Below are 10,598 nucleotides of genomic sequence, written 5' to 3' on the forward strand. Positions count from 1 at the left end.
GAAAATAGAGGAGGTGGAGAGAAGGTGATGTCTTAGGAGCCAAGGGAGGGCCCACTTTCAAAGAGGAGGTCATCTGCCCTGTTTAATGAAGCTACCAGACCAGAGGTGGCGATATGGTCATTAGATTGTGCAATAAGAAATGATGAAACTCTGAGTCATTTTGTTGGAGTGTGGGGACAGCAGCTAGACCTGCGGATGATTGTGGAGTCCTTGATCACTTGCCCAGGAGGAAGCTGGAGAAGGACATCAGGCATTTGTCATCACAGCCATGTGTGTCTGCTGCAGCACTTCAGGTAGATAGTGAGTGACTGCCTGCAGGGTGGAGAGCATTTTGGTTCTTTCAGTTAAAATTTGAAATGAAATATAGATTGGGCCCAGGTGCTGTGGCTCATGCCTGTAATCCCAGCACTTTGGGAGGCCGAGACAGGTGGATCACCTGAGGTCAGGAGTTCGAGACCAGCCTGGCCAACATGGCAAAACCCCACCCCTACTAAAAATACAAAAATTAGCTGGGTGTGGTGACACCCACCTGTAATCTCAGCTTCTTGGGAGACTGAGATAGGATAATGGCTTGAACCCAGGAGGTGGAGGTTGCAGTGAGCCAATATCACACCACAGCACCCCAGCCTGGGCAACAAAGAGCGAAACTCCATCTCAAAAAAAAAAAAAAAAAAAAGAAAAAAAGAAATATAGATTAAAAGTAGGCTTGTGCTCCTTATCTCAACATCTCACCCATCCCCCTTCAGACTCCATATCCTACCCTCAAGTTCTAGATTTTATCTGTCCAAGAAGACCCATGAGTGCGACTCATGATCTTTCTCCAGCTACTCACAACACTGTATCACAAATGAAAAGCAAGATGAGAAATGTGTTTATATAATAAAGTCTTAACTAAGTTGAATGTTTGGAAAATAATGTTGTACATATTGATTAACTTTGTTTAACTGTGGTTAATCAGAGCCCTTTTTAATGTTTGGTTTTGTGGGAAATTACTGTATTAAGGCAGGAAGAATAGACAAAATTGCTTTCTAAGGACATTGCAGAGCCTCAGATTCAGTCAGTCACTCATCACCATTTGTGGAATGTGTGCTTCAGCACCCAATGCTGTGTGCCAGCCCCTGTGCCAGCACAGGACCTATAGGAAGAAATGAACCCACTCTGGGCCCTCGAGAAATTAATGAACTTAGGTGAGGGCTAGATAACTGAACGAAATAACCAAAGGGCAACACATCACGCTCCAACTCCAGATACAGGAGCTGCTGGAGCAACTCTGCTTCCTGTATCAGGGAAAGCTTTGTAAAGGAAACATGGTTTGAACTGGGTCTTGAAAGAGAAACTCATCAGGCAGGTAAGAGCTAAGAGGAAAGGGGAATGCATGGGGAGGAAGGAAAGGACTGCAAGTAGCTCATCCCAGAGTCATGTTGGGGCAGAAGGTGATGTGGCTAAAAAGGCAGACGAAAGCCACATCACCAGTAGCTCTGTACGCCATTGTTAAGGAGTTATTTTATCTAGAAGGGAAACTCTCCAGAGGATTTTCTTTTCAGGTACACAGTATTTTAGTCAACAATACAAAATATTGCTAATACTATAGTTAAAATAATTTCCAAATCAAAATTACAACAAATGAAATTACAGTGCTTAGAAACTGCATTCAATTTATAATTCTGCAGAGGATTTTATATTATCTTTTCTAGTAAAAGCTGAAGAGATTCCCAAGAGAGTCCCTCCAATTTTCTGTAAACTTTTGTACTTTGAAATGATTTTAGACTCACAGTTGCAAAACAGAACAAATAATTCTCATGTATTTCATGTCTACTCATCCAGCTTCCCCCAGTAACATCTTACATAACAATTATTAAAACCAGGAAATCCACATTGGCACATTTGTAAGTAAACTACAGACTTTATTTGGATTTCATCAGTTTTTACATGCACTCTTTTTTTTGGCATATACTCCATGAAATTTTATCACATGGATGGATTCATGGAATCACCACCCTACCAGAATACAGACCTGTTCTATAATCTCAAAGAAACTCCCTCATGCTACCCCTTTATAGCTGTGCCCTCCCCCCAACCCTATCCCCTGGCCACCACAGACCTGTTCCCCATTACTCTATAATTTTGTCATTTTGTCAACGTTATATACATGAAATCATCCAGTAACCTTTTGAGACTGGCTTTTTTTCTTCTCAGCATAGCGCCTTTAACTTCCATCCAAGTTGTTGCACGGATTAATGGTTCCTCTTTATTGCTGAGTAGTATTCCAAACAATGGCACACGTATGGATGTACCACAGTCTACTCATTCACCCACTGAGGATGTCAGGGTTGTCTCCAGTTTTGGGTGATTACAAATACACCCTATGAGAACTTTCCTCAGTCTTCTCTTGCTTTGTCCATGGAAGTCTGGCTCTGGGAGAGTTCTCCTCTCCAAACCTTTCTGTCCTCTAGGAACTGTTAATCTGCTTGGAGTTTGTAGTTGGAAGGCCCAGGCATTTGCTTAGGGCAGGAGGAGTTAAACCTGAGTTACTCTGGACTGACTGTTCCTAGAATTATGGCTTTGTCTCAGTTTAATCCTAAACCTGTACTCCTGCTTCATAAGATTCCTGCTTCTTTTTCCCTCCAAAAAATCCAAATTCAGATTTTTTCTTCTTTTTAAAATAAATTTCATAACTTTAATTTTTAATTATTTATTTTTGAGATGAAGTCTCACTATGTTGCCCAGTCTGGTCTTGAACTTCTAGGCTCAAGCGATCCTCCTCCTCAGCCTTCCAAGTAGCCGGGATTACAGGCATGCGCCACTGTGCCCAGCCCAGAAGACTCTCGCTTCTTAAATGCATTTACGCTATCACTAAAATTTGTGGCCTTATTTTTCTAGATGCCATAATTTCACCAAGTATAATTTAGAATTATAGTCACTAGTCAAGGAAGCTTTGATGAACAAAATTGTTTGAGAGGCACTTTAGAACAGAAAGAGGACAAAGTTTCAAACATCCAATTGTCTGTAGGATTATTGGGGCTGAATCCATAAAGATTCAGAAACATCCATCTAAATTTCTACCCAAACTTGCACAATACCCTCTAAACCAGAGCTAAAGAAGGACTGAGATAGTCAAAAGCATGATAGAGAAAGGACTCATCATACTTTAAACAAGTCCTCGTAACATCCCTACCCTCCCAGTCAAAAAACTCAATAGGTGGGGATAGAGATTTGCTCAGGACCTTGAGGTCATAAATAGAATAGTCATTCTCTGAGTAGAATCAAATACTTCTTTATCTCCAGCGCTTCCTGAAGCTGCATATTTTACGGTTGTAGATATGTATTTTACTTTTTTTAGTATTCCTTTAGATCAAAATAGGCAATATTTGTTTGCCTTCTCCTGGGAACATTAACAGTATACTTGGACTGTGATGCCCCAAAGATTAACAGGGGCCCCCTCTGTACTTTTCACAAGTCCTGAATGACAACCTCAAGGACCTTAAATATCTGTTATTCTACTGTTGTTTGACATGTGGATGACCTTTTGCTGTGTTCTAAAGATAAGCTCCAAGACTGTTCCAGCTATCTACTGTTTTCTTTCAGAAAGGGCATAAGGTTTTCAAAGGGAAACTACAATATTGTCAAAATAAAGTTCGTTATGCAGAACATAATTTATCCCAGGGCAGTAAATCCTTTACTTCTGACAGACCACAGGCCATTCAAAACTTTCCCAATTACTTCTAAGACACAATTAAGAAGAATCCTGGCTAATGAGGATAGTAGGTTTACAACTTTTCTAAAATCATCACAGGATAACTTAACCAAGTCCAAACTTCTTCCTTGGGATTCTAAACACGAAGAGGCCTTTTGTGAGTTAAATTAGCCCTTCAACAACCTGCCAATCTGGGCTCACCTAATTAGCATAAACCTTTCTACCTATTTGTACATGCAAGATATAGACGAACCTTTGGTGTTATGACTCAACTTCAAGGTAAAGGAAAACCAGAATATGTCACCCTAAAATATGCCTATTTGACTTATTTTTGAGCTAAAAGTAATTAAAGAGCAGCAAATAGAGGATGAGCTCTATTCTCCTGCTTTTCTGCCTAAAGACAGGATATAAATTCTTCTTTACTGGAGATAGTTCTTATCAGCCCAGACACAGCACCAGAGGAATCTGTAAACAAACCTTACACCATTGGTTTCTTCCCATGTATCTAACTTCCCATAGTTTCCCCCTTTTGGAAGCCTAAAATTGCTTTCTTCTGTCCTGTTATTTCTCTACAAATGTATTGTTCTTTTCTGAAGATGGCATATAAGCCAGAGTTTGACGCCACTGCCTTGAAGTTGCCTTTCATTGGGGTTTCTCCTGCATTCTGTGCCCTCCACACATTAATAAACTTGCTTGGCCAGGCATGGTGGCTCATGCCTATAATCTCAGTGGTTTGGGAGTCTGGGGCGGGAGGACTGCTTGAGGTCAGGAGTTCAAGACCAGCCTGGGCAACATAGCATGACCCCGTCTCTACAAAAAATTAAAAAAAAAAAAAAGTGGGACGTGGTGGCACATGCCTGTAGTCCCAGCTACTTGGGAGGCTGAGGAGGAAGAATTGCTTGAGCCCAGGAGTTCAAGGCTTCAATGAGCTGTGATCATGCCACGGCACCCCAGCCTTAGTGACAGAGTGAGACCCTGTCTCTGAAGAGAAAAACAAAATAAAAAAACTTTGCTTGTTTTTCTTTTGCTGATCTGTCTTTTGTTACAGGGGTCTGTCCCAACTATGAACTTATGAAGGTTGAGAAGAAATTACATTTCCTCCCCAATAATGGGAATTATCAGACATCAATAGTCTACTAAGTCTCTCTTCACCCAATGGCAAAGCCTACTTGTCTAATAGCCACAGCAGCTAAGCTAATGTCTTCCACACACTTGTTTTTTTTTTTGTTTTTGTTTTTGTTTTTGAGACGGGGTCTCGCTCTGTCGCCCAGGCTAGGGTGCAGTGGCGCAATCTTGGCTCAGTGCCAGCTACGCCTCCCGGGTTCACGCTATTCTCCTGCCTCAGTCTCCCGAGTAGCTGGGACTACAGGCGCCCGCCACTGTGCCCGGCTAATTTTTTGTATTTTTAGTAGAGATGGGGTTTCACCGTGTTAGCAAGGATGATCTCGATCTCCTGACCTCGTGATCCGCCCACCTCGGCCTCCCAAAGTGCTGGGATTACAGGCGTGAGCCACCGCGCCCGGCCGACACACTCTTGGTTTTAAGGTCTCTTTTAAATTTGATGGTCCTCCATGCTGTACAATATTTGTTGCTCACTGAAAATATACAACATTTCTCAGCAAGTAGGGTTGCCACCAATGAAATCCCATTACTTTCTCCCTCACCTATTTCTATTCATTATAATAATACTTTGACTCCTGCCACTCTCCCTTTGGATGTCATGTTCTCAATGAGGCCATTTGGCCCATTGATTCTGCCCTAGGAGGAAGAGTTAGATAACTTAATTCAAGGAAAAGGAAAACTGTGCCTTAATTTAGGAAACAAAACCCTAACCACTCAAGGGAGTTCAGTGTTGCTTTCTTTCCTCCTCGAGCCTTTGCAGTTCATGCTTTGCAGAAGGCCTGGAAAGTAGGGAGAATCTTACAAAATGTGGGACTGAGGATTTGCTGCAGAGCACTATGAGATGTGAGAGAGGTCAAAGATGACCCCAAAGTTTCTTGCCCAAGCCACTGGAAGGATGGAGAAAACTGCAGGAAGAGCAGGTTTGAGAGTGCAGTGAAGACCACGAGCTCACTTAAGATTATACTGTGGACACTTCAAAGAATAATTAAGGATATTAGGAAGCATCATGTTCCATGGGGCATAATATTGCATGCTATTCTTACATTAGCTTTAGTTGCTGGGCATTTTGATTTTTGATAGTCCTGGAATTAATATATTTGAACATTCAATTTTTGTCTAAATCTGTGACTACTTCCTTGGGCAGGGAATTACTGGGTCAAAGGGCATGATATATTTTTTAAGGACTAACAGCTTCCATAAAGGCTGTACCTTTCTTTTTTTCCCCAGAAGTTTATGAGTGCTCATTTCAACACCAACATTGTTATTATTTTAAAAAGTGTGTTGATTGAAAGAAAAGTATTTTTTTATCTTTAAAATAATGTTTCTTTGATTACTAGTGAGGGAGAACATATTTCTATGTTTATTACCCATATATATTTACTCTTCTGTGAACTGTTTTGGGCTGTCGAGTTTGAGAACCCACAAGTCATCTGTGTGCTCATGTCTAACAAACATCCGGAAATCCTGCTGAGGAATTCTCACCATTCATACCTTCTACTAAAGACCTAGTAACCTGGGATAAATCTGTACTAGACATATCCATGGCATTTACTTTTTTTTTTTTTTTACTGGATCCTTGATATTCTAGTAATTTGCTCTAAACATGAGATACTAGAAAATATCCTTATCAGAAGGTTTTAGCCTAGGCAACATAGTGAGACCCTATCTTTACAAAAATAGAAATTAGCTGGGCATGGTGGCGCATGCCTGTACTCAGGAGTACTGTTGCCATACTCCAGCTATCATGAAATGTATTTCAACGTGGAAAAAGTGGGAGTTTGGTAACAATGGGAAAAATTCACATCACCAGAGAACCAAAACAAAGCTAGACATTATCCAAGCTACTCTCTTATCATATTTTTGCCTAGAAAATGAGGGGGAGGAGGAAGGGGCTAAGAAGTGGAAAATGACTTAGGCTTTCCCAAGTTTTCTGCTAAAGATAGGGGAAATAGAGAATTCAGAAAGTAAACTTTAATTGCACTACCTAAATAGTAGCCCTGTGGTGTATTTCCTAAGAAATAAACAGGCACATTGAGCTATGTGGACGGGCAGCATGGTGCATGAAAAAGGTGGTGAAAAGGACTCCACAGCACCCAACTCCAGCTCTGCCTCTCACGACCTCACAGGCATGAGAGATCCTCTGGGCAAAGGCGGCCTCTCTTTGCCTGAGTTTGTTACAGTAAAATAGAAGCGCTTTTTGGACATCATTATGTGTATGGCTCGTGGGCACAGAGCCTCTCGACAGATGACTCATGGAAGGGGAAGTGTAAATGGCCAACAAACATGTGAAACATGCTCAACATTACTAATAATTCTAAAATACCTATGCTGCCGGACTGTTGTGAAGGTTCAAGCTAACTCAAGTGGAGCATCCGCACAGAACCTCACACGTGTCAATTCAGTGAGTGACGGTTATAGGTCAGAGGTTGTTAATGGAATTTTGACAGCCGGGGAGTTTTAAATAATCTTTGACATGGGGCCGGTAACAATGAAATTAGGTAAGGAGAAGGGGATGGGGACTGTGATATTGTTAAATAAGTAAGTTGTGTGAGGGACTGATTTTGTGGATGCCATATTGAGCAGCACCCTCTCATGGGGAAAGTGAGGGATCTGGGTAGAAGCCGTGAGCTGGAAGTTTGACAGTAGTGACTGGTCAGGTATCACCTTCCCGGCATTAGCTGGATCGATAACAGATGCTTCATAAATTGTAGTTTCCCTTTCCAAGTGGTGATGGTAACTGACAGAGAAGCGTAAAGCCATGGCTATGAGAAAAGCTCGTAGACAGCTGATTCCCTAAGATGGTGCTTCTCTCTTGAGGGTGTCACCTCTCAAGAGATCAGGGTAAGGTCCTGAAGGGAGCATTGAAATAGAGTCCTTATCATTTCCCTCCTGGAATCAGAATTCTGATTTTTTTTTCTGATTTTAGAGGGGTAGTGATGTGGTCTGGGGCTTTGGCCTGTGTTCTGCATTCAGCCTGTCTTGCTCATTTGGATTCATTGCTCATTTGTTTACTTGTGACTATCTGCCTACACTCATGAATATTGAAACACCACTGTGTGCATACAGAGAATCTGGCCAGAGGATTGCAGTTCAGGGACTCCTTCTGTCTCATCCATGGCTGACTCCTCACTGGATGAGAAGGGCCGTACGTAGTGGCTAACTGCTCACCAGTTAGTAATTACTTCATAGAGTGTTGATGCATAGGGATCACTCACTCTTTTGGCCACCTCCTCAGGAAACTGTAGTACGTCTCAAAAGCAGCTTAATAGATTAAAATGTCCCCAGAATCTACTGACACCATCTTCTCAGCCTTCTCTGTTACAGATGATGACTCAGACCTGTAAGGCCATTATACCTGAGGTAGGCCAGTAAGAGCAACGAGTGAGGATGTGGGGTGCACTGTATTGAAAGAGGCCAGTTCCCAGTTGCATCTCAATCTAAGACAAGCCAGGATGGCCTTGAATTAGGACTCAGGTGGGACAAATGATGACTTCACAGTGGCAGAAAGGACTTTCAAAACAAGAATAGATGAGCGAGGTGCATGCTCACAAGAAACATCATGGGTCCTCTGCAGTGCCCATCAGCACAAGGGCCCCACCAGCCTGCCTGGACATACAGGACAGCCTGCAGACCAACACCCCCAGGTGCAACACAGAAGGGGGCAACTGCTCTGGGTTCCAAGATGGGCAGTTCAGAGTCTGGTCAGGGCTAATACAAAGTTAAACCCACACTAATGGGCATGGTATAACAGCTTAATGACAGAACAAAAAACCTGGTTTTGAGGGTACAGGGAAATGGGTTCTTTTAAACATGATTGGTGAGAATATAGTTTAGTACAGCCATTTTGGAGAGCAGTTTGGTAAAAAAAAAAAAAAAAAAAGATTAAAAGCCTTTAGATTTTATGTACTCTTTGACCTTAATTCCACTTCTAGGAATTTTATACTGAATCACTAATTATAGATATGTGTAAAACTTTAGATATTAGCATGTTTACAATAATGAAAAACTGGAAACCACCGAAATGTCCAACAATGAATTGTTAAATAAATTGTGACACATCCAAACAATGCCACTCTGAAAAGAGGGATGTTCTAGAATATGTAATGATGCTGGCACTGCTGGCTGGGTGACTCAGCTCCCATCCCAACACCCTTCTTCCTTACCCGTCTCCAATAGAGAGGCCAGTAAAACAAAATGCCTGCTTTCTCAGCCTCCCTGAGAGTTAAGAGCCACCTTGAGACCGTAAAGCAACACAGCCGCCTAAGACAGCAGGAGTGTCCTTGGCAACGTCCTTGAGCTGTTCCACTAGCCTAGACCTCCTACTTTCAGACTCCTGCCTCACGAGCAAAATACCCCATTATTTGTTCAAGCCACTGTTGACAGGGTTTGCTGTTACTTGTTTCAAAACACAATCCCAACTGATAAAACACATGGAAAGATGTTTACAGTCCATCAAGCTGGGGGAAAACACAGTCACGCACCGCATCACAATGTTTACGTCAACAACAGACTGCATGTACGACAGTGGTTCCATAAGATTATGCTGTATTTTTACTGTACCCTTTCTGTTTAGTTTTATGTATGTATGTATACATGTATTTACGTAGGTGTGTATATATGCATTTATTTATTTATGAGTGAATGAATGAATGAATGAAGGGGTCTTGATTTGTTTCCTAGGCTGGAGTGCAGTGGTGCAATCATAGTTCACCGTACCCTTTCTATGTTTAGATCTACGTACCTATCTATCAATTATATGCCTATCTATCAGTTATCTATCTATCTATCTATCTATCTATCTATCTATGAATGATGGGATCTCACTCTGTCTCACCCACACTGGAGTTCAGTGGTGCAATCATGGCTCACTGCTGTCTCTAACTCCTGGACTCAAGTGATCCTGCCGCTTCAACCTCCTAAAGTGCTGGGATTACAGGCATGAGCCACCATGCCCAGACCATATGTTTAGATACCCAAATACTAACCATTATGTTCCAATTGCCTACAGTATCCAGTGCAGTCACATGCTGTACAAGTTTGTAGCCTAGGAGCAATAGGCTATGCCATACAGTCTAGGTATGTAGTAGGCAATACCATCTAGGTTTGGGTGAGTACACTCTATGATGTTTGCCCAATGACAAAATCACAAGACACATTTCTCAGAATGTATCCCATCATTAAGCAACGTATGACTGTATTACAGAACAAAAATATACCAACAGTTGTTGAAGAAAAATGTGAAGTATATTCTAAAATTATAATTGTGGTTCTGTCTGATGGTACGGTTATATGGGATTTTATTTTCATATTTGGGTTTATCTGAATTTTCAAAATTTTCTACAGCGAATATGTCTTACTTTCGTGATGAGAAAAAAACAAAATATTAAAAAATAAAACAAGGTAGATAAATAATTGGATAAATCTTGTGGTCAGGCAGCAATGAGTCCTTGACAATAGTTGCCAAGATAACTACTTTAAGGCTTCTGTTGCTTTCTGTCCAGGAGGTTCAGACTTCCCAGCTGGAGCTCTGGTTTTAAAAGGTCCCACTGGCTTCTAACTAGGGCCACTGAGGTCCACCTTCACCAGCGGACACCGGCAGCTGCACCGGCCCAGGAGGCCAGAGGGGCTCTGAGCTCTTTGTGGTGCAGCTCCTTCTCCTGGTCATGGGCCTTGCTTCCCTCCTCCTCCTCCTGTCTCTCATGTCTTGCTTTCTTGGCAGAATCAAATGAAATAACCAATCTGAAAGTACTTCATACATTATTAGGTGTAAAAAATGGCAAGT

At 41.8% G+C, this 10,598-nt stretch overlaps 1 protein-coding gene across 2 annotated transcripts in view; it reads right to left on the reverse strand.

Annotated features, from left to right (window-relative positions):
• Positions 1 to 10,598, reverse strand: part of MAPRE3 (microtubule associated protein RP/EB family member 3) — a 56,219-nt gene that overhangs the window by 16,085 nt on the left and 29,536 nt on the right. The window lies entirely within an intron of this gene.

The sequence above is a fragment of the Pan troglodytes genome, chromosome 12 (assembly GCF_028858775.2).
Source record: "Pan troglodytes isolate AG18354 chromosome 12, NHGRI_mPanTro3-v2.0_pri, whole genome shotgun sequence".
In the NCBI taxonomy this organism is placed as follows: Eukaryota; Metazoa; Chordata; class Mammalia; order Primates; family Hominidae; genus Pan; species Pan troglodytes.